Here is a 25,024-nt window from a genome sequence, read left to right on the forward strand (position 1 = left end):
CCCCTCAACTCCAGCCACCGTCGTAGGCTGTTCCTGTAAGTATCCCAGCGTGCGATTGTGAAATCCTGACTTGTTTCATGTTTCACTGATGCTATGTGCATATAGCACCGTTTATGTCCCGAAGAATTTGCTTTTTTACCACTTTCTGGTAACTTTTCCTCTTCTTCCGTACTACTCGACGAAACTCCGGACGCTGCCATCTTGGCTTGTGTTGATCAAATTCAGCTTTCCTATTGGTCTAGAACAATCACGTGTCAACCGTGGCACCTCTCGCGGACTAAAATGTTATTACGCCGTGAAGATGCTAGTTCTGTATAAAATGCCTCGCCGTAAATAATCGGCAGGATTTTTTGCGACGAACTTTTAGCTGTAAGCTTAACATTGTCAGGAGTCACACACCTCGCTCCAGCACCGGATCCTCTCTGGCACTCCTGCAGGCAATCAGCTAATTGATTGTCAAGCAGTCTTAAGCCCTGCAGGGAGGAGGGTCCGGGGCCAGAGGATTGCTAGTCTTCACTCCGTGTGGAGGTGCGTCGGTGTTGTCCTCCCCGGGGGGTGAGTGTCCTCCCTGGGGTGGTTCCCGTTCCTGTTCCGACGCCGGCTCCAAGAAGTTCCCCGTCCGGGTCCCGTCCCGGCTCCAAGAAGTTCCCGGTTCCAAGAAGTTCCCCGTCCGGGTCCCATCCCGGTTCCAAGAAGTTCCCCGTCCGGGTCCCATCCCGGTTCCAAGAAGTTCCCCGTCCGGGTCCCGTCCCGGTTCTGTTCCAAGAAGTTCCCCGTCCGGGTCCCGTCCCGGTTCTGTTCCAAGAAGTTCCCCGTCCGGGTCCCGTCCCGGTTCTGTTCCAAGAAGTTCCCCGTCCGGGTCCCGTCCCGGTTCTGTTCCAAGAAGTTCCCCGTCCGGGTCCCGTCCCGGTCCCGGCTCCAAGAAGTTCCCCGTCCGGGTCCCGTCCCGGTTCCGTCCCCAGAAGTTCCCCGTCCGGGTCCCGTCCCGGTTCCAAGAGGCCCCCCCTGAGATTCCCCCGGGCCCCGTCCCCGTTTCCAAGAAGCCCGTGAGTTCACCGGGCCCCGTCCCCGTTTCCAAGAAGCCCGCGAGTTCCCCAGGCCCCCAATGCCCGAGATCCCCGAGAGGCCCCCCCCTGAAGATTCTCACGGGTCCAGTCCCGGTTCCAAGAGGCCCCCCAGAGTTCCCCCGGGTCCCGTCACCGTTCCAGCTCCCCTTTCCCTGTTCCCTCAATAAACCTTACTGTTTGCATACAACTTCCTGCTTGAGGTCTGCTTTTGGGTTCAGGACACTCCACACGCCGGCTCCCCGCCGTGACAAACATAACTCCTTCTTTTTATGAACCAAAGATTGTGTAGTTCGCAGACGTCGGAACGGAATTCAATTTCTGAAAGACTTTTGTTGGTTCACCTTACGGCCTAATAATACATGTTATCTGACAGGACACTGTTGTTTTGTTTCAATGTATCGGTGGAAAAATCTATCAAATGAGCACATGGACACATTACGTCCAACTCTATATGAAGTGTTTACATTGCAGTATCTGCCACCCAGGAATATGACGACATTGACCAAACAGCTGTAGAGTGTGTGTTCCAGACAATGTGAGAACACATGGACTGGACTCATGTAGAATCTATGATTCCAGTCGTCATGTCCTCGTATTGTCTGACCAAACGACTGTAGAGTGTGTGTGTGAGACAGTACAGTTATTGGGTCAGACAATATGAGGACATGACGACTGGACACATGCAAAATCTATGTACACGACTTTTAATGTCTTCAGTTGTTGTCAAAGAAAGTTGTAACGTCTTACCTGAGCTCGCCATGGCCACTGAGAATCTCCATAGTTGTATGTTATTTCCCTTTCTGCTTGGATGTCTTCAACAGCAAATAGGCACAGATGAGGTTTACCCTGAACTCTCAACTTTTTCATTTTGCAGCTTAGGGACTTGTCGTCATCATTAACCAGTCGGCCCAGTGAGCCATCTTCACGGGAGGCATCAATGCTAAAATGGAACAAGGACACATCAACATTTTCTTCACTAGAACTAGAATGTTGCAAAGAACCTTTCATACATTTTTACTCACCACCATATGCTGCTGTTCCATTCAAAATCAAATATGAACGAGACGAGAGGCAACAAAAGTACAAGAAGAAGAAAAATGTGTTCTAATTGTGAAATTAACTCCCTACGGTACTCGGCCACAAAGGATCCCTTTTCAATTGGTGCACAGGCAAATACTAATGAGTTATATTTTGTGCTTTAGGACGTGGTGTGACATGTAAAACAATCCAAATCTGCTAAACTAAGCAGCTGATCAGCTATTGACAAAACATGTGCGCAACAAACATGATCATAATTGTGTCACTAGTAAAGTCATATGTTAACAGATTTCATTATCAAATTGTTGTGCCCGGCAATCAGGATGTCTCTCACTAGGTTATCAGCCTAGTGACATCATGTGCTCACAGAGCGTATGCTGGTGCTTTGGAGGTTGAGGCAGTGTGATCAAGAACAGTGTATTTACAAAGTATGAGAGCCCTTCTTATTATTGATTATCCCCCGACGTGGCTGATAGGCCCCGAAGGGGGATCTTGAAACAGTCTCCGTACGTCCGTCCGTCCGTCCGTTCGAACGTTTCTACCTATATCTCGGCAACCCCTGGGCCCACAGTGACCAAACTTCACATGTGGATACATCTCAGAGGGGGAAGGGATACTATGGTGACCATGACCTAATTTGTATATTAAGTAGGTCACAGGGTCACGAAGTGCTTAAAAACACATTTTGGGCTCTGGAGGCCTAGGTTTTTGAGCTAGGGCTCTGAAATTTTATACACACATGATACACACTCCAGGGATAACCTCCAGTACACCAAGTGACCTGACCTTGACCTTGAAGATTGGTAGGGTCTGAAGTTTGCTCGTCATGGTTGCACAATACATGTATTTTCATATAAACATTTCTCCTCATTTCTCAGCAGTTCCTGGGCCCACAGTCACCAAACTTCACACATAGACACTCCACCTGGGGAGAAGGGGCACCATGGTGACCATGACCTAATTTGCATATCAGGTCACAGGGTCACTAAGTGCATAAAAAACACCTTCTGGGCTCGGGAGACGTATTTTGACATAGCTCATGAAGAAGACCTTTCAGATTCTACATAATTATCTACTAGGACCCATGGAACACCCTCTAGTGTACCAAGTGTGCTGCCTTAGAGCTGGCTTTGTGAGAAAATATAAAGCCCTCCGGTGGGGGATTAGCCAAGCAACGGCCTTCTTGTTCAGTTTTGTCATTAGCATTTACCTGAAAGTGGTCCGGAGAACTTGTCCAGCTGTCTGCAGTCACCTGTTGCAACCCGCTATTCCTCAGCCACTGCTGCAGATGTTGAAATGTGGTTCCACAACAGCACCACTGCTGAAGGTGGACTGGAAAGGACATCATGTGGTCATGTCCTTCAGTGATGATGCTGTGGTGAGAAGCCCAATGATGTGCATCGCCACATGCTAGTTGTTGTGTGCGCTGTAAGAAATCACAAAGTGTGAAGCTTCAAATGCACCATGTTGTAAAGAATGCTAATCAGGGTTTTCTTGAAGGGAAATCTGAAGAGTCCGTCACATTTGTAGTAAAAAGAGTAAATACTTACTATTTTCTGCAGATTTCTTTTGCATTCTTCATAATGTGGCTCAGGCATCGATGAAGAATTGGCCATTCAAGATCTTCTTTTGAGGCTTTTCCAGTGGAAATCCTGAAGTAGTGGTTTATGGTGTCTGTCAGGTTTTCCTTTGCAAATGAAAAGCATATTGCCTGCATTAAAAGCATTGAGCATCACAGACCACCATCATTGGAGATGCTCCCTTGTGTCCAAAGTGCCTTTTTACCTGGGTGAAGAAAGCCTGGAGGAAGAATGTGGCTGAAGCTGTGGTGTGGTCACACGTCACATAGTGGAACAGGTAGTGGGGAAGCGCTCTTCTGGGGTTTCTGACCACAAGCTCATAGACATGAAACGCTGTTTGCACATTTTTACACCTGAGGAAAAAAACAGCAATGTAAAATGTATTTAAAAGGGTTCAGAGTACCAGAAAGCACCTGCCAACCATTAGATTTCAATACTGCAGACCTGGCCACATTTTAACACCACGTCAACTAGAACCTACTGACCAGGTTTTGCTCCTTGCAAAAATGTCATTGCTGAAATGTTTTTTAATTCTGTCTGGGAAAAGGTTCTTTGAGATAACTTAGTTGGTTTCAACCAACTGATCTGGGTAATAATGCCTACTTACATGGCTGTACACTAGTTGGAGGAAACAATCTGCTGGGAAATAGATGTGGTGGGCTATGAAATAACATATTTAGCAACAGATATTGGAAAATATTGAACAATTAAAAAAACCTTGTGTGCCTAAATGGCTGAAGGAACTAGTTTGCTCAGAGCAGAACCTTTTACTTATTTACTTTTTCTGAATTAACAAAAGCAAAAGTTTTGTGATATTTTGACAATTACATTTTAAAAGCAAATGTTATGGCACAAACTGCAATATGTAAAAAAAAAAAAAAAAAAAATAAGCAGGCTGTTGAAATAGACACTGATGTTGACAAGACAACATTTCAAGGGAAAACAGTTTTTTTTTAATTTTCGGTTCAGAAAAATTCACATTTACATGCAAAACAAGAAGAGACAGGAAGAAAAGAAAGAAAAGAGAGAAGGAAAGAAGAGAAGAAAAAAAAGAGAAAAAAGAAAGGGAAAGAAAAAAAATGGTGGGGATCCTTTTTCTTTTTATACTTCCTGTAGCATCGGAGTCTACTGTCTTCTCCACATCTTTTATGGTGAATTGCAATGTTCCTCTTGGACCAGAGGAGAAGCTTTTGGGTGGAGGATTACTTCTTGAAGTACCTCATCCTCACTGTTTTCTTTGTTTTTCATCATTAATTCAAGGTTAATATCTGATTGCTGTGTTGGACACTTTTTTGTCTCCGTTCCCAGGAAATGTTTTTTAAGACGTGTGGGGTCGGAGCCATATCCCTGCAGCCAGACTTCATAGTCTCTTCCTTGATTTGGGCCAACCGGTTCAGATATATGGACGGTGGGAGCTGAGTTTTGAAGCTCTGGCCAAGAGTGTGTGTCCAGAGCAGGAACAGGCCGGCGCTTGAGTTCTGTCCTGTTCTGTTCACACATCCCCCCGTGAAAACCAACCGTGGCCTTCAAGTCCTGTTCATTGTCCACTTTAACTTGGACAGTTACCGGGCCATCATCAAACCTGCAGCACCCGTGGCAAGAGAATACAGGGCCTCTTTTTTATGTGAATAATTGACTGTGTGCCGTTTAAAAGCAATACAGCAGTAGGGATTAATGCTCCTTAATCCTGTGGAGATTGTTTGTCCACTCCATCGTTCCAAATCCTCGGTTAGTTCTTGTTTTCAGAGTTTCCCAGTCTTTGTGGCTCATGAAGAAAAATGTCTCCTCTGATTTTAATAAATCCTGCTTCACCATCGACGGAGGATTCTGTGGTGCTGCCCTGAAGGGAAATCACAATATTATTGTTAAGCTTTGACATAGTTTTGGGGGTGTATTAATGTTAGTATGTGAGACATTTGAGGGAATAAAGTTTTTAATGTGTTGAAGCACTCACAGGATTGGAGATGTGGAGCTCCTCAGCAGCAGCAGAACTCCTCACAGTGCTCTGCTGGTCTCACTGCTCATTTGCCTCTAAATGTTCTTGCTGTGCTCGATTATTCTGGAACGAACGGAAATCTTTTTTTCACATTTTAAAAAGACTAACGTGACGGAGTTATAGATGTATGTACATTTTAAAAAGACATGTCATACTATGAAATGTAGAAAAGCTTACCTTGTGACGTCCATAAGTTTTTAACAATGGCACTGGATTGGTCGGATTATTGGGGATCCAAGCTCGGCGCACATCCGACCCCAGAAGCCAGGAGCTTTTGAAGCAGTTTCATCAATCATGAGGCCACAAGCTCTTAAAGATGGAGTCTTTTTAACAATCTCAGACATTGTGACATGTTTGGTTTTGTTCTGTTCAAAACAAAGGTTTAACAGCACAACTGTTCCTCAGCTAATACATTTTCATCTAAAAAAAAAAAAGTCATACTGTATCTCTCAAAGAGTGTCTTTAAATGAAAGAAAGTGGGATTTAGTACTCACCCCAAACAGTGTGAACAGGTACAATCTGTGTAAAAGGAAAGAGTGTTACACACAGCCTTTTTTTAATAAGGAAGAAACAATGACTGTATTATAACGATCATTACTGAGGCAACCACTTACTCTTAATTATGACATTTTACAGTCAATCATCCCTTTTTTACTATTCCAGCATTGTGTGATACATTATTACAACACTTAAGTTTAAAAAAAATACTTTTGCTTTACCATTTATCTTGTATGATCCCAAAGGTGTGGGACTAGTTATGCGGAAAAGTGACAGAATAATAAGCAGATTAAAAAATAAACAGGACCCTAGCAATAGTACTAACCTTTGTGCCTTGCCTCATTAAGGCAGGCACAATTATTATACAATTATATTTAACGATCCACACCGTGGTATACAAAACGGCACAGAAGAATAAAGAAATATCTATTTTAACAATAAAAGCTTTTCATTTAGGGCATTTGTAACATTTTTAAATTATACCTTCAGTTTGGCAATGGTCATTTAATGTTTCAACTCGATACATGATACCAATGCAAAACACGTATTTTGTTGTTGTTTTTTTAAGAATCTAACAACTTAAGTCATTAAACCAAAAAAACATACTGACCCTTTTTCCCTCTTCACCATTTTTCCTTTCGGGCGTCTTGACAAGAAAATGTGGATGGACTGGATGAAATGACGACTATCAAAGTGAAAAGCATGCGGCTGCAGGATCTCAACTCTCTGGCAGACAGGAAGTGGTGACTCTTCACCCCATATGTGCAGGACACAACTATTTTGACATTTCACATAAGTTATGAATATATGGTTTTTTGCATGTGTTTGCCGTTTCTATACCTGCTATAAACTAACACATATTGATGATGATGAGCTTTAAAATGACATGTAAACTAAACCACTGGTGAAACACGCTAACTAATGCAAATGGTGACGATAAATAAAGCACCTCAGGTTGACCTTTTTTACAGTTTATAAAAAAGTTACTGTGACATAAAGTTACTGTATATGCGATGTGTGAAATAATAATAATAATAATAATAATGATAATGATCCAGCAGCGATTGATAAAGGTGGCTGCTTTTAATTTTCATTTATAGGTAAATATTATTAAATGAGCATAACTATTAGTTTTATATAAGTTGTGTTGTCTTGGTTTTCTACACAATGTTGAGTTAATGTCTGTCAGGTTTTGAAGCCGACAATGAATCATTGTTGAAATGACTAATATAATCAATATAAATATAATGTAACGTCAGTGTGACGAATTAAAAACCCTCATAGTGTCTTGATGTGTTTGAATATTGAAATGTGTGTGTTTGAAGAAGAGCAGTGCACTAATGTGTCTTTCACACTGGACGTCCCTCCACCAGGTGGAGACGACAGTAGAAGAGTCTGGTTTCAGTCTCTGATGGTCAAATACTATTGATCCTGTTTCTGTCTTTTCCAGAGGAAACGTGTGAATCAAGGATTGTTGGAGACTGCAGACGTGCAGCAAAGTGGCTTCAGGAGAACATGGACCTGTTTACTGTCTGATGACCTGGAGTCTGAACTGGACATGGAGGAGCAGGACAAAGTCTGGTCTAAAGAAGTCCTCCGAGACGAGTCAGGAAATGAATCGCTTTTCAAGACATTTACATGTGTTTTCTGTAATATCGGACATTTTGGAAACAAATCAACAAAAGACATTATCAGGGATATTGTGAATGCCACACAGATGACTGAATAAAGAACAATCAAATAGTTTAGACTTTTTGTGTTTTCTCCTTAGTATTGTGGGGTTATGGAGTACTTTATATTTCACTTCAACTGCACTGTGGACATCTCAGAACAAAGGTAGTATATTTATTGACATTCCTCCAGGTGTAAATCTGTGATCCAGCACAACAATCACCTATACAGCTCAATGATGAAGGAATAATCACAATTCCTTCAAATTTCCAAAGTTGTTGTATTTTGAAACGAAAAATCTGAATTCTTCCAAACTAACTGAGTGCTATGCTGGGCTGGTGCACCATCACTGTGAGGTGGAATGACCCCGGGACAACTAGGAATTTCTGAGATATTCCACCTCAAAGTAAGGTGAAAGGACGTCATAGTCCAATTTTCAAAGTTGTTTTTATTTTGAAATTATACTTCAGAATTCCTTCATACTGACAGAGTGGCATCCTAGCAACGTGTACTATCACTCAAAATCAATGATTGTTTGATATATAAAAAATTGAAAAGGTATTTTATTTTGAAATGCATTATCATATTAACAAAAATAGAAACAAAAATAAAGTTTTACTTAATATCACACAACTTTAATTAAATAAACCTTTTGTCCCACTTTTTCTCATTTGGCTTGGCATTATTAATTTAATTACTTACATTTGGCTTTGCTTTGCTCTATTATGTTTTGTGTGCTTCTATTTAAATATATTTAATTTGTTGTTACAGATTTGAATAATCAAATGTGTGTCCACACATGAAATAAACCTTCATTCTATACAAAAACCTTTAATGAGGAGTTTTTAGCTTGAATAAATCATTCTTTATAGAAATTAAGAACCATTCCAGGCGAGGTGATTGGAGGTTTTTTTTAATTTTTTTAACTTAATTTTTATTGAAATTTTCAGTTTTCACAGTTACAGTGTCAGAGCAAAACAAATATACAAAATCTATCCATCTTTCATCAACCAAAGTCTCTATTGTCAGTCGGTAAAGCAGGCGTCTCCGTAGGATTGGAGGTTTTATTTTGAAATCAGCTGGCGGAAATAGCACACTGCATCGTTAAATATTGACAGAAGCCGATCATGAAGTGAAAAAACCGTGAAGAGAGAGAGAGAGAGAGAGAGAGAGAGAGAGAGAGAGAGAGAGGAGAGAGAGAGAGAGAGAGGAGAGAGAGAGAGAGAGAGAGAGAGAGAGAGAGAGAGAGAGAGAGAGAGAGAGAGAGAGAGAGACGAGAGATCGAGAGAGAGAGAGAGAGAGAGAGAGAGAGAGAAGAGAGAGAGAGGAGAGAGAGAGAGAGAGAGAGAGATTTTTTTTTATTTATTTTTAAAACACTTTTTTATTTACACTAGATTGTCAGAAGACGGTTACATTGTGTGTCAGACATTTTTTTTTCCTTTTTTTTTTTTTTTCAAACAATCATTTTTTTTTAAACCGTGCAAACTGCAAATCTTCATTTTCTAAAAAGCACAGAATGTTCTTAAAACACCAGACCTCTTTAAAAGAATTCAGGTTATTGTTTTGTTTAAAAAAAACGGTATTCAAGCCAGAGTCTGGATTTGACATTGACTCGCCACACTTCCATGACATCCTGCCCTTCTTTGTTCTCCATCATGTTCCTCCTGCTGATATAGATCGCCATCTTGGCCTCACCTGAGAGGAAATTCAGGAGCTGCCATTTTTCTTTTGCACTTTTTTTGTAGCCAGCTCCCATAATAAAATTCCTCTCAGTAAAAACAATACTAAAGAGACTAAAAACCATTGTTAAAAGAGTGAAGAAACCTGTGAGTCTCTTGCACCCGATAAAAACATGGAAAACAGTCTCTCTGTGCACAAAATGGACAAGTGTTTAAAACAGCAGGGTTAATGATGGAGATAAAAGCGTTTGAGGCGATCGCACCATGTAAAATCCTCCACTGAAGGTCTCCAGTCCGTTTCTTTAAGGGGGGTTTGTAGAAGATCCTCCACTGTGGACCAGGTCCGCCCTGACCCAGTCTTTGTGACCACACAGTGGAGGGTCTGTTGCTCAGTCCACCCTTGTGGATGCTCTTCACACAGTTCTGATAAAATGTTCGTTTGTCTGCCTTGTGTAGTGACAGTCTCTCAGGTTGTGTGGTTTCTAGGAGGGGGCCGGACAGTCCCCCCAGCTCCGGGCTCAACAGGACCTCGGGGAAGGGGTCTGCAGCGTCCGGGGAGAGTTCTCCTTGGTCGTACTTCCTCAGGAGGCTCCTGTCTCTGGCTGTGAGGACCCTCCTCCAGGTCTCCAGGAGCCTCTGGGACACCCGGACAGACTGCAGCTTCAGGAGACAGCCCAGGGCCTTGATGTTGCTCAGGTCCGGCCCCACAGCATCCACAAGCTGACCCACGGTGAGGGTCCCAGACTGGATCAGCCTTCCCGTCAGCCCAGGAGTTGTTGCTCCGCTGAGGTCCAGTCTGGCTCCGTGGATCAGGGGTTCTTTCAACAGCCAGTGCAGAGAGTCGGCTTTCAGGAACCTTCTATGGGTAAATAGAGCCCAGCATTTAAAAACACTTTGATAAAATGGAGGAAGCCCTTTGAGATTTAGTAATTTGGGATCAGTTAGGAACAGAACATTATCCAACCCCAACTTACTGGCACGCCTCAGGATGCAGCTGGCCACGCCTCTCCACACCAGATCTGCCGGGCCCGTGAGGAACCTCTGCAGGAACTGGAGTCTAAAAGTGGCAGTCTGGCTGGCCAAGTGGACAAGGCCCTGACCCCCCTCCTCTCTGTCTAAAAAGAGCACCCCCTGTGGCACCCAGTGCAGACCATCCCAGAAGAAATCTATTATTTTCTTTTGAATTTGAGCCAGGAGACCTGGAGGAGGGTCTACACAGGAGACCTGGAGGAGGGTCTACACAGGTGAGCCGATGCCACAGCTGGGATGCTACAAGATTATTTAAAACAAGAACCCTGCCTCGGAGTGACATTTTTGGGAGGAGCCACCTCCACTTGGAGAGCTTACCCTCAATTTTTTCCGTGACGGTCTCCCAGTTCTTCGGAACAAAATGTTCTTCACCCACATGTATTCCTAAGTATTTTAACCCATTTCTTTTCCAGGTTAAATTCTGGGGAAGAACTGGGAGACCGCCATGCCACCTGCCGATAGCGAGGGCTTCACTTTTTTCCCAGTTGACCCTCGCTGCTGATGTCACGTTAAAATCTCTGATTATTTTACTTAAAAGGTCTATTTCTTCCTGGTTCTTGATAAAAACAATGAGGTCATCCGCATAGGCGGATAAAATCACGCCTTCACTAAAACCCGGTAAAAACACCCCCCCCACACTAGAACGTATCTTATTGAGGAGGGGTTCCAGAGAGAGTGCATAGAGCATCCCAGACAGACCTGACACCTCTACACACTCTAAAAGGAGCACACAGACTGCCGTTGAACTTCAGCACACTCTCAATGTCTCTGTACAGCACCTTGATCTTGGCTATAAAACCAGCGCTGAAACCGAAGCTTTCCATGACCCTCCAAAGGAAGTCGTGTTCAACACGGTCAAAAGCCTTTTCCTGGTCTACTGAAATCAGACCAGCATCTATATCCAAAGAACTAGAGACTTCCAAAATACCCCGAATCAGGTGGATATTATCCACCATGGACCTGCCAGGGACACAGTAGGTCTGATCCCGGTGGAGGACCTGCTCCATAGCTCTCCCCAGCCTGGAGGCCAGGACCTTGGAAAGGAGTTTGTAGTCCACACAGAGCAATGACACGGGGCGCCAGTTTTTGATGTCCTGCAGGTTCCCTTTCTTAGGGAGCAGAGTGAGGACTGCCCTCCTGCAGGACACTGGCATGGAACCAGAGGCCAGACATTCGTTGAACACGTCCAGGACATCCTTGCCCAGGATGTCCCAGAACGTTTTATAAAATTCAGCGGTGAGCCCGTCAATCCCGGGAGACCTGCCCGTTGGCATCGCCTGCAGTGCTGCCCGCAGCTCCTGCATTACTAGGCAGGCCTCCAGATGTTCGTAGGTCTCCTCGGAGACTTGAGGCAGTTCCCTCAGGAACCCCTCGAGGAGACCTTGCTCCTCCTTGTACTCGCTGTTGTACAGGGACGCGTAGAAGCTCACCGCTCTCTTCCTCATCTGGCTTGGTTCCGAGATCTCCTGCCCCGTGTCTGAGAGCAGTGCGTGGACCACTTTCCCCTGGACATTCTTTTTTTCCAGGCTGAAGAAGAAGCTAGAGGGAGCATCCATCTCATTGATATTTTGGTACCGGGACCGGACCAGTGCGCCCTGCACTTTAACGTTCAGCAGGTCGGCTAAAGCCATTTTTTTACTTTTGAGGCTTTCAAAATAGCCTCGATCTCCTGTGGACTCTCTTAGATGTTCCAGTTCCACTATCTCGGTCTCTAGTTTCTTCAAAGATCTGGTGATGTCACTTGTGACATTTAGGGTGTGCTGCTGACACAGGAGTTTGATTTGGGTCTTACCGTGGTCCCACCACTGCCTAAGAGCTAAAATCACCTTTCCTCTGTCTAAAAACCTCCCAAAAAAAAGCTAAAGCCTCTCTAAAACTTCTGTCTAAGGTTAAAACTGAGTTAAAATGCCAGTAGGCGCTTTTCGGTATAACATTCCGGACACAAATACTATTTAAAAGTAAACAATGATCAGTAAAACCAACAGGTAAAATGTCACATCTCTTAAAAACATTAAAATGATGTTTAAAACAATAAATACGATATAACCTGGCTGAGGAGATCCTGCTCTCTCTAAAGTGGGACCAGGTATACTGACGGCAGTCTGGATGCATCCTTCTCCAAACGTCCACTATACCCTGAGAGTGGACCAGCTGCTTTAAGGCTGGACTGTCCTCCAGACGTCCACTATGTCCTGAGAGTGGACCAGCTGCTTCAAGGCTGGACTGTCCTCCAAACGTCCACTATGTCCTGAGAGTGGACCAGCTGCTTCAAGGCTGGACTGTCCTCCAGACGTCCACTATGTCCTGAGAGTGGACCAGCTGCTTCAAGGCTGGACTGTCCTCCAGACGTCCACTATGCCCTGAGAGTGGACCAGCTGCTTCAAGGCTGGACTGTCCTCCAGATGTCCACTATGCCCTGAGAGTGGACCAGCTGCTTCAAGGCTGGACTGTCCTCCAGACGTCCACTATGTCCTGAGAGTGGACCAGCTGCTTCAAGGCGTGTTGAGAGGCTGGATGAGGCTCTGCATGGTTGCGGTCTAAAGCCGCGTTTTCCGTACAGTTAAAATCCCCACCCAGAAACAAATAGTCCTCCGACCCACACCCACTTACCACCTCAGTTAGCTTGAGGAAAAACTGCTTCCTCTCTGCACCGGCTGTTGGGGCATAACAATTAATAAAAACACATTTAAAATGGTGGAACTGAGCTTGAACTAAAAGTAACCTCCCCCCTACACAGTGCTGGACCTCCAGTGAGTTGGGGTTAAAAGGAGGAGAAGAGGAGGCCCACTCCTCCACTGAGAGGAGTGTGGTGGCTCAACATGGCCTCCCCTTTCCACTCCTGCCTCCACTCAGCCTCATTGTTAAAATCACTATGGGTTTCCTGAAGGAACAGGACGTCTATCTTTTTGAGTGTGGCTGTCTCATAGATTGTTTGTCTTTTCCTCAGATCTCTGGCTCCGTTTACATTTAAAGTACCTAGTTTAAAAACATCCATAATAAAGGAGATGTTTAAAACCAGGATAAAAACAATAACATTAGTTAAAATAAACTTGGCTGTCAGCTTCATCTCGTAGCTGCTTTTTTGTTTTCAGCACAAGTTTCCTGAGTCTAAAACCCTCCTGCTCTGTGAGGCCAGACTGTCTGCTGCTCATATGTCTGGCTGAGAAAATAAAAAGACTGAGGTCTGGGAAATGCTCCTCTATTTTCACTCCGTGTTGAGTTTTTGTCTGTTGTAAAAAGATTTTACATTTTTCTGCACTGTAGGGTATTTTTGTTGTTTTTTGAGAACTGTTAAAAGAAATATCGCTGCTGTCTGACACACATTCACTTTCACCGTCTTCTGACACTCTGTTTTCTCCACAGCTTTTCTTTGCATCTGTGTTTTTGGGTTTTTTCCTCCTTTTTGTAGGTTTGTTTTTTGCGCTCTTTTCCTCCTCCATCTCTGCCTCCTCCACCTGTTCAGCCCAGGCTGCACTCTTTTCTGGCTCCTCCACCTGTTCTGCTCTGCAGCTCCTTCCTGCCTCCTCTCCTTCCTCCTCCACCTGCTGCTCCTTCCTCCTCCTCTCCTTCCTCCTCCACCTGCTGCTCCTCAACAAGCTCACTTTTTTTGTTGTCTCCTACTTTTTCTCCTTTTCTTTTTTCTCCCTCCACCTCACCAGTGATATTTACAATTGTTTCATTCACGCTGCATTCAGTGCCATTCACTCCTCCTCCCTCCTCCCCAGCTCCACCCGACACTCTCTCCTCACTCACGCTCACATTCACACATTCACCCGGTGTATTTACATCACTCCCCCGTGCTTGATGCTCTCCTGGTCGGTCACAGCAGCGCGTCTCCTCGGTGAAGCCCGAGGAGCGGCGATCGGTCGCTCAGATCGAGCCCCGGCCACCGCATCTCCCGGGAGCCCGGACCGCGGAGTCACCGCCGGGGGGGGGGCCCCCGGAAATATTCGATAACGACATGACATTGGACAGGTGCATGCGCACCGTGGTGGGAGCCCACCCCAGCTTCTCCAGCACTTGTCTGACTCATGTCTTTTACTTGACACACCTTTTGGGAAAAAAAACTCTTCCCTTCTTCTATTAAATCCAGCATTGATGTCCATAACAACCTTTCTAGTTCCTCCTCTTTGTTTGGATCTAACCTGTTTGCTTCACCTTTGGTTATTATTTTTAACAAAGCTCAAGCTGTTTTTTGGGCGTAAAAAGTAATTTCTGCAATTTTCATGATTTAGATCTTACTATAGCCTTCCCTCTGTTATTCATCATCAAAAGCTATTTCCACAAATTTCAGCTCTTACTTTAATTGGTATTATATTTATTATTATTAATTGGCTTATGGGTATTTTCTAAATTTAGTGACAGAAATACTTCATTTATCTCTGGGTGAAATTTTTTAAAGATACGTTCCCTGACTGGGAATGGAACCCGGGCCGCGGCGGTGAGAGCGCCGAATCCTAACCACTAGACAACCAGGGAGCTGATACCTTTGCTGGTGGGGGTGGGATAGAAAATTCTGCAAAGTTTATGGTTTGGAAATCTTACTATAGCTTCATCTCGCCGCCCGGAGACGACGCGGGACCAGCCTGGGCTTTTTCCATCAGCGGTTTGGCGCCAAGGCGCGACGCTGCGTCCCTCCTTGCACGTTCGAGGCGCCGGGAAACGCCAGCGCCAGCACTCAGTAGCAGCTGTGGCTGCTGGTGGACGGAGTGAGCTGCTTTTCGTCAAAGACTCGGTGTCAGGGAAGCGTTTTCTGGTGGACTCCGGCTCACAGCTGAGCCTCCTCCCTCCAGCTGAGCCTCCTCCCTCCAGCTGAGCCTCCTCCCTCCAGCTGAGCCTCCCCCCTCCAGCTGAGCCTCCTCCCTCCAGCTGAGCCTCCTCCCTCCAGCTGAGCCTCCTCCCTCCAGCTGAGCCTCCTCCCTCCAGCTGAGCCTCCTCCCTCCAGCTGAGCCTCCTCCCTCCAGCCGGCACGGACTTGCCGGCCCAGGACACCGGACCTCCGTTGAGCTAACGGTTCCCCCATCTCGTCTTTTGGCAGTAGGTCAGCGACTGTATGTTTCCACGGACGCCAGTTAAAGTGGGACTTTGTGATCGCCTCCATTACTGTTCCCATTATCGCTGCTGATTTTCTCTTTGCTCATGATTTGCTGGTTGATGTCGCGAACCGCCGGTTGATCGATGCAGTGTCATTTGCTACCTTTCCGTGTGAGACCGGGGGACCTGGGCCGTTGCTCATTTTTTAGCATCAGAGAATGTGTTTCAGCGTTTGTTGGGGGAGTATCCGTCTTTGACCAAGCGGTGACAAAGCACGGCGTCGAGCATTTCATTGCTACCACGGGCCCGCCGGTTTTTGCGTGCGCACGTTGCTTAGACGCAGAGAAGCTAGCTATAGCTAAAGAGGAGTTTGCCAATATGCAGCGTTTGGGCATCGTGAGGCGTTCTAACAGCCCGTGGGCCTCACCGCTTCACATGGTGACGAAGGCAGACGGGTCATGGCGGCCATTGGAGATTTTCGCCACCTTAACAATATCACTGTGCACGATCGCTATCCCGTTCTGCATATTCAAGACTTTTCTGTGCGTTTGGCACGTCTGTGTTTTCTAAAGTGGACCTGGTGGCGGTTCTCACCAGGTTCCTGTGTGCAGATGATGTGCCAAAGACTGCAGTGATTACCCCGTTCGGGCTTTTTGAGTTCCTGCACATGCCTTTTGGCCTTAAAGGGCCAGCACAGACTTTTCAGAGGTTGATGGACTCGGTGCTGCGCGACCTCGCTTTCGTGTTTGTTTACCTGGACGACATCTTGGTGGCGAGTTCTTCAGTTGAGGAGCATTTGTCACACCTAAATCAAGGTTTTCAGCGCCTTGAGGAACACGCCTTATTGTCAATCCTGCTAAGTGCCAGTTTGGTCTGCCTGTGATTGACTTTTTGGGTCATCGTATTCTCATCAAGCAGTGAAATAGTCCCATACTGCAGAAGTCCTTTTGGTTTTTGGTGGAGGAGGAAAAAAAAAAGAAATATTTTTTTATGACATGTAACATATTAAAGATCTCCAAATCATGTACCCAACATAACATAACATAACAAAAGGATTCTGCACTTTCCCTGCAGCGGCCCTGGTTCGATTCCCGGTCAGGGAATATAACTTAATCTCCCAAAGATTAATAAAGTATCTGTCACTAAATTGATGTGGTGGTGGGGGGTAGAAACTTTGGTATCTCTTCTGATTTGGAGGTCTTACTGTAGCGTTACCTCTGTTTTCTTTTTTTTTGTGGGGGGGGGGGGGGATTTCTTCAATTTACATGATTTGGAGATCTTAAATCCGTTATATGTCATCAAAATTATTATTTTTTTTTTTTTGCAATTTTCATCATTTAGATGTTTTACTATAGCCTTCTCTCCATTTTTGTCAGAATTTTTTTTCCTCTTCTACCAAAAACCAAAAGGACTTCTGCAGTATGGGACTATTTCACTGCTTGTGAAAATGATCCCTCCAAAGCCAGGTGTAAGCCTTCGTCTTTTTGCTCAGCTCCTTCTTATCGCCCTACAATTGCTGATACAACGTCTGCATAACTGCAGACGCTGCACCGATCAGCCTGTCGATCTCACGCTCCATCTTCCCCCCACTCGTGAACAAGACCCCAAGATACTTGAACTCCTCCACCTGGGACAAGGGTACTCCACCGACCTGGAGGGGGCAAGACACCTTTTTCCAGTCGAGAACCATGGCCTCGGATTTAGAGGTGCTGATCTTCATCCCAGTTGCTTCACATTCGGCTGCGAACCGCGTCATTCCAGGCTGAAGGTCCAGGTTTGATGAAGCTAACAGAACCACATCATCTGCAAAAAGCAGAGAGGAGATCCTGTGGTCATCAAACCAGACCCCCTCCGGCCCCCGGCTGTGCCGAGAAATGCTGTCCATAAAAGTAATGGTTGAAGTAACCTGCCGGGAAAGATAAACTGCATTCATGCTTTTTCGACGAATCTGCTCTGCTTGAGTAGGCGATCTAAATCCCGTGTGGGAATGGAAGCTTCCACAAATAAAAGCTCCCCCATGAAGACCGAGATAAACATTGCAGGGAAGAAGAAAAAAAACAAACAAACCTATAAACAGTTTCATAATCTCTGTGATTGCTTCTCATCTGCAGGGTTAGAACTTTCAGATGGAAATCGGAGCTCTTTGAATTGACTGAGAACTGTTTGTCTTCCTCACAGTTTATTGACGTCCAGCCAAATGATGGGTTTGGTTCACTGCTTCCTCAAGAAACCCTGGAGATCCTTCTGATTTCCAGTGCCAGATTTGCCAAAGAGTACCATTTCCAACTCCGCTGCAAATCTGGAAAAAACAGGGTTTTTTTGTTAATAGTTCCTCACTGCGCATGCATTAACCTTCTTAAAATGAACTTTCCCATGGATTTGTTTTGCGCCACCTTCAGAGAACTTGTGCTGCCGTGCCGGGCGGTGGGCGTTCACCCGCCACTGGAGCTCTCACACTCTCTGGTGCAGTTTGGGGCCACGGCAGTGGGCGACCACTCCACCGCCGTCCTTCACCTGGCCAACCGTCATACCGAGCGGAACCAGTCCAAACAGACGTCAGGCCCAGTGGGAAAACACACCGGGGTTCCCGCGGGTCCCAGGTTGTTCTCCTTCGCTGTTCCAGGAGACTGGGACCTCAGCATCACTCCTGCAGCAGGACGTCTGCTCCCCGGAGAGCTGCAGCGCAGCGCCTCTTCTGTTAATGCTGAACATAAAGGAGTGTGGCAACCCACAACGGAAGAACTGCATGGAACACAACTAGTTTACCATTTTGAATTTAAGCTAATAATGTAACAAAATAGAATATTAACAACCACAAAGGGAAGACACAGAAAATGGAATGCATTATATCCGTTTTTGATAAGCAAACTGCACGATACATGCAAAACAACAAAAAGTTTTATTCCCAAGAAATGTAGTCTTATTTATGTACTATTGTATTATTAGCTGCCATTGCTAAATGTTAAAAAAGTTTTCTTTAAATGGTTCTTCATTAAGGTAGTCACTTATTCAATTACTGGAAAAATGTTTTTCGCTCAAATGTTGTATTCCATCATTATCGAGTGCCGACATTATTGATATTATTATGTTGAGAAAGGTTCAGATTATTACATCATTGGCAGGTATTACATTCTGGCATTATTGGTTGTTCCAAGGAGAAAATACAAATCAACTCCGAGGAGGATTTCAACAAGAAAAGAACTCATGATGATGAGGACAACACTGTCCTTCTTTTCTTAATGTGTCTGTCGTCATTCCTGCAGCTCAACGACTGTACAGTATTGAAATGCTGTGCAACTTTAATGTGGACCGCTAAGTGTTCAAACCAAGCATTTATTCATATTAACAAAGTAAACTGAAGAATTTGATCATGTCCCCCATTCTTCAATAATCCCCTGGAGGTTGTGTTTCATATTTTATGCAAGGATTTTATCTCACCATAGCAACCGTTGCAAAAAATACCCAAAGCTAATGGAAAGTGTGTTTGGGTGAGCAGGATTCTGCTGTATGTTTAACCCAAACCAAACTGAAGAAGTCCACTTTTATATGCGTTGAGGATGATTTCCATGCAAGACGTAATGATTGCAGGGTAAATCGTCTCTTCACAGCTCTGTCACTACAGATAATACACACATTTACAGTAGGATAGAGCAAAGCCTCCTGAGTTACTGTGGCTACAGTGCTGTGATTCCCTCTGCTGGACATCTGATGGAAGTGAAGAAACACTATTTTAAGATCAGCACGTTTATTATTAATGATTTGATTAGAAGTCTGTGTTTTTCCATTTGTACAAGCATTTTCCTCTGTAGACACAATTTGTCTGTAGTTCTCTGTGCTAATAGAACCCCAGTGGAAGGAATCAGTAAATAACCTGCAATCAGAAGATTAGATCCCAGATGTATCAGTCAAAATCAAAAAAAGAGAATAGTGCCCAAACGTAATTGAGATCTTCACTCTTCAGTATTGAATGAAGAAGCTGAAATAGACACAAGCAGTGCCTCTGCTGATGCCTTCCTTCTTTCTTCCTCTTCAGAGATGTCCCGTCCAGGTGACTTTCAGGCCCAGGCTGCCGGACCAGGTGATGAAAGACGAGGCGCTGCGACTCCTCCACCGAGCCAAGTTCCTCCACGAGAAGGAGCTGCAGAGAAACAGACTTGCTGAGCAGGAGGTACAACTGCAGGCCCTCCTCCTTCCTCCAGTCACCTTCTGCTCGTGCCAGGGTTTTTAAATGTGAACACATCCTCTGCAGCTTTGGGTCGCCATGCCGGCGCCTCAGGGAAATGTAGCCGGCTTCATTTATCTGACAGCTCTGAAGTTTTCAGGCTACAAAGGAGATCCTGGTGGAGTCCTGTAAAGGCAGAAAGGCGACAGTGAATGCAAGGGGCCGGAAGACGTCGGGCACCCCAAAGACAGAGAGCGCCGCTGAATCACCAGCTCCTGTCCATATACAGCCTGGGTAGGTTTTCTCTCTGTAAAGATCCCGTCCATCTTCCTGGCCCTCTTCTATACGCCGTCATGGAGATTATACGCCCTGATTTCAGATCCCCTCTTCCTCTTCTATCAAGTCTTTCCCTTCAACCACACCAAGCTGCTCTCAGTGGAAGTGGAGTCTTTGAGAGGGGCATTTTTAAATGTAGTTGTGAGATTTAATTTAGTATTTCCTGTCAAGGTCAGAGTACTAGGAGAAAGCCAAGGCCTCCCTGTTGTACTCCTTCAGTAAAGGCTCCAGAGAGCACACAGTGCCCTGCTTGGTGTCAGACGGAGACCCTCCGGAGGACGACAGACAGGTCCAGCCGGCACGGAGGTACCAACCAGCCTCACACAGTCCCGTCATGTCACATCTGTGCCACGTCTGTAATCTTTGGGACCTCGGCAGACCCGACACACAATTCTCTTTGCAACGTTGCATTTGCAGACCAGGTTTGTTTTTTTGTTTTGAATGGTTTCTAAAGACATCATAAGTTTGAATTATGTGACGGGTTCCAGCCTTTTTGTGTGTTTATAACTGTATTCAAAGTCCCTACAAATATTGAGAAGTTCTGAAAACGTTTTTCCTCATAAAGATGTGAAAATGCACAGAATCCGTATATGTCTGTCTATTGACTTTCTCTCTCACACAGTGTAGGAAGGGAAGTAAAAGAGAAGAAATCCAGAGGGCAATGTGGAGAACAATCACAGACTTCCCTTCCTGCCAACAATTTAAAGACTAAAACTCTGAATAAGCACAATCACGGGCAGTTGAGTCAACAATTCTCCCGATGAGAAAATGAGCTCCTAGATCTGCTGGAAATCTTCAACTTTACTTTGTGTTACAAATGGTGGACTCCATGTGAAGACGAGATGTCAGTTTAGTCTGAAGGTATCTCACTGACGTCCAGTAAGAATTTGCACTATTTGTGATTGATGTGAGGAAGGAGGACACAGAAAACATAATGTATAGGGGAAAGGATTATTTCCAGTGGCAAGGCCTCATGGGAAAATGCAGAGAGGATGTTGTAATGAGTTCCTGTACTGGAAAGAAGTGCGTCCACAGTTGAAATTGTACATTGGTATGGCTAAAATATCCCAACGAATGGTTATTTAGTCGCTGAATGTGATATATACAGAGTCCTGGCAGTTCCCGCAAATACATTTTTACACCTTAAAATCAATACAGTTGTCACTGAAACAGTTTGTGGAAAAAGACTTCAAAGGATTTGTGGGGGAATGGCCTGACCTTGTGAATCTCCTCCACATAGGAGAGTCAGACGTGATGGAAAGTCCCAGCCTCCCTCTCCTGGTGAGCCTGCGGGCGAGCTACAGCGGTGGTGAACTCACTGCTGCAGTCAGGGGGCTGCAGGTGGGCTGCATCCACTCCACACAGGCCAGTAACAAGGTCCCGTCAGGAGCTGACATGGTGCCGCCAATTTTGGATATTTCAGCTCTTCTCACCCTTTTAACAGTTGTAGGTTTTTTACTATATTTTTATTCTATTTACATAGAATTTTAGCTGCTTTAACGCCTACAATTGGCTTTTTGTTTTTGTTTTTTCCAGCAGTTTGAGCTGTTTTCGTTGTTTTAACCATTTTATTATAAGTCTTATCTTATTTGCATTTTCAGTTCTTTTAGCCATTTTAGCTCTTGAAGCTATTTCAGCCCATTTACCTCTTTTAGCTGTTAAAAGTATTAAGAACAGAATAATGGAAATGAAACAAAACAAAACAACAACAAAATCAGCTGAATTTCAAACTGTACTGTAGTTTATATATATAACACGTTACATAAACCTCGCAAAGGAGTCCATGCAAAAGTATGTATTTGTGATTGTGTGTGTTTACATCAGTGACGAGATCAGATCATCTTGATTGGTCTCACTGTTGGCGACAAGTTACCAAGCAGGATTGTAGGATAACCACCCACCAACTGGACAGCATGCAAATATGAAACATGCATGGACCGTGTGTGTGTGTGTGTGTGTGTGTGTGTGTGTGTGTGTGTGTGTGTGTGTGTGTGTGTGTGTGTGTGTGTGTGTGTGTGTGTGTGTGTGTGTGTGTGTGTGTGTGTGTGTGTGTGTGGGTGTGTGTGTGTGTGTGTGTGTGTGTGTGTGTGTGTGGACGAGCACGTCTGACTCTGAGGGGACGTCCCAAAGCCTCTGGAATGAAAATCCTTCAATAACTCTTGATGTGATTACATGTCGGGGGAAATATTACAGATAGACCTGGTTGTTATCTTTGAGGTTTTAGTAGTTGTGTGTGAAACAAATATTACTCTACAAAGTTTAGTCACATTGGAATAAGTGTCAAATCCAATGTGTTAAAAATGTCCTCCACCCTCCCAGGGACAATATATGAGAAGTAGAAAATGACTGCTGCCGACTGGTACCCCCTAAATACTCCCACTATTATATGTACTTTGACTTTAAAAGCTCCCAAATTGTTAAAGCGTCGTTTAAAAAGTGTAATCTATTAATCACAGAATCAAACTCATCCTCAAAACAGCATTTTTCGTCAAGGATTATTTGAAGCAATAATCATCAAAAGTATTTTGAGTCAGAAGGAAGTTTATTTACAAAAAGTTGTGAAACAAGAGTCATTCCTCAACTTTGGGGCGAACACAACAACAAAAGGTGTTCCGGATGGTCGTGAAGACCCTGCCCATCGTCTTTCTGAACCGCTTCAGGCGACTCGTGGAGGTGGAGACCATCGGGACCTCATCTGCTCCACCCTCCTCAGGTAAACCAGAAGCTTCGTCCTCCACATCGACACTCTGTTCCGTGACTGGAATCACTGAAACCACGGCGACGGCCATGAAGGGCCCAGAGAACTCTGAGAAGCCGGAGTCCCAGTCCTGGGAGTCTGATTCCTCCGGTGCAGCGTCATTTGTCTGGTCCTGGAAGAGGCCTTCGAGGGGCTCCTGGTCCCAAGGCTCCTGGTCCCAAGGCTCCTGGTCTAGAGGCTCCTGGTCCCAAGGTTCCTGGTTTAGAGGCTCCTGGTCCCAAGGTTCCTGGTTTAGAGGCTCCTGGTCCCAAGGTTCCTGGTCCGAAGGCTCCTGGTCTAGGAGCTCCTGGTCCCAAGGTTCCTGGTCCGAAGGCTCCTGGTCTAGGAGCTCCTGGTCCCAAGGTTCCTGGTCCCAAGGCTCCTGGTCTAGAGGCTCCTGGTCTAGAGGCTCCTGGTCCCAAGGCTCCTGGTCCCAAAGCTCCTGGTCTAGAGGCTCCTGGTCTAGTGGCTCCTGGTCTAGAGGTTCCTGGTCCCAAGGTTCCTGGTCCGAAGGCTCCTGGTCTAGGAGCTCCTGGTCCCAAGGTTCCTGGTCCGACAGTTCCTGGTCTAGGAGCTCCAGGTCCCAAGGTTCCTGGTCCCAAGGCTCCTGGTCCCAAGGCTCCTGGTCTAGGAGCTCCTGGTCCCAAGGCTCCTGGTCTAGGAGCTCCAGGTCCAGAGGCTCCTGGTTGACGGGGTCGTGGCTGAGGTGGTACTTGCTGAGCAAGGCCCGGGTGATGAAGGGGTGGTTCAGCGCTTCCTGGGGGGTCAGTCTCTGTTCTGGGTCCACATCTAGCAGCCCCTTGAGAAAGTCCACCAGCTCTGATCTTTCCTCCCACTCAATGTCGTCCAGGACCGGATAAATCTGCATTGACAAACAAAGTCCGGTTAGCGGGTCGGCTCGGAGAAAGGGTCACGAAGCCAAGTTGCCCGTTTACACGGCGGCGCTGCCCGGAGACACTGGAAATGCAACTTTACCAGAACAAAAAAAGGCTCCGACTCCACCGTCGTGTTGACGGACGAATAAACAAAGCAGCAAACAAGGAACTACTTCAACTTTGAAACTTTTTTCTTTTTAGATATTAATCATAGAAAGGAGATCCACTGTTAAACTGTGTTGCTGCAAAACAAAACAAAAAACCTGTGAAAAGTTTAATGTGTAAACATAAATAGCCCGGCTAAATGAACCACCTTAATATTTGCTGAATTCATAAATTACTGCAATTTCCCAAACTACTGAGCGCACCTGAATATAAGCACTCCCACCGAATAAAAAAAAAAAAGAAGAAAGAAAGATGGGAGTTACGCGATGCACCTGAACGCATCACCCATGTATCTGCGATCAGTTAAAACACATAAATCAGCAGCTCAGTATTTCTTCCAGACATCAAGTTACATGAAGGTTGCATGTGTGACATTTAGTGAGCTTTAACCTGAAGGAAACATTGACAAGATTTACAAATGAAAGTGTAAAACTTGTTTGATGTTTGAGTGTATTTCCTTGTTTTGTGACGCCTTGTTAAATTGCATGTGAGGAAGTGAAGAAGACAGAAGCAGTGAGAGAGTCGATCAGCCGTCAGAGAGAGTACCGACCTCCATCAGTTCATCCAGGCCGCCGGGAAGGTCGAAACAAGGGTTTTCCTCTCCTGCTGGCTCGCCGTTCACCTCAGAGAATTCTTCCGGTGTCTGCAGGAACACAAATATCACAACTGTTAGAGAAATGTTCCCGGCAAGGTTATTTAACCAAGTCCAACCAGAGAAAGTTACTTTACCATGAGCCGCCATCTTGAGCCGTCCACGTCGCCCTCCTCCTCCGTGAAGAAGCGCCATGTGTAACCCCCCTCTGACAGCACGTGGTCCGGTGGCTGGCCCACGGTCTGGACAATACTCCTCATCTGCAGGCAGAATCACAGACACATGAGCAGAGGTTCTTACACCTTCTACTGGAAACATGTAGGAAACAGGCAGACCTACCATCTGATATTCGGAGTTGGTGGGGAAGGGGTTGCCGCAGAGGTAGAGGAAGGCCAGGACGCAGCCCACCCCCCACACATCCACCGCCTCGTTGTACTGGAGGCCGAGACTGACCTCCGGCGCTCTGAGGAGGAAACACAGGAGAGTTGAACACCTGACCAACATGGAGCCTGGTCGTGTGGATGAAAACCGGGACATGAACATACCTATATCCAATCGGTTGAAG

This window comes from Blennius ocellaris (assembly GCF_963422515.1).
Source record: "Blennius ocellaris genome assembly, chromosome: 16".
NCBI classification, from domain to species: domain Eukaryota; kingdom Metazoa; phylum Chordata; class Actinopteri; order Blenniiformes; family Blenniidae; genus Blennius; species Blennius ocellaris.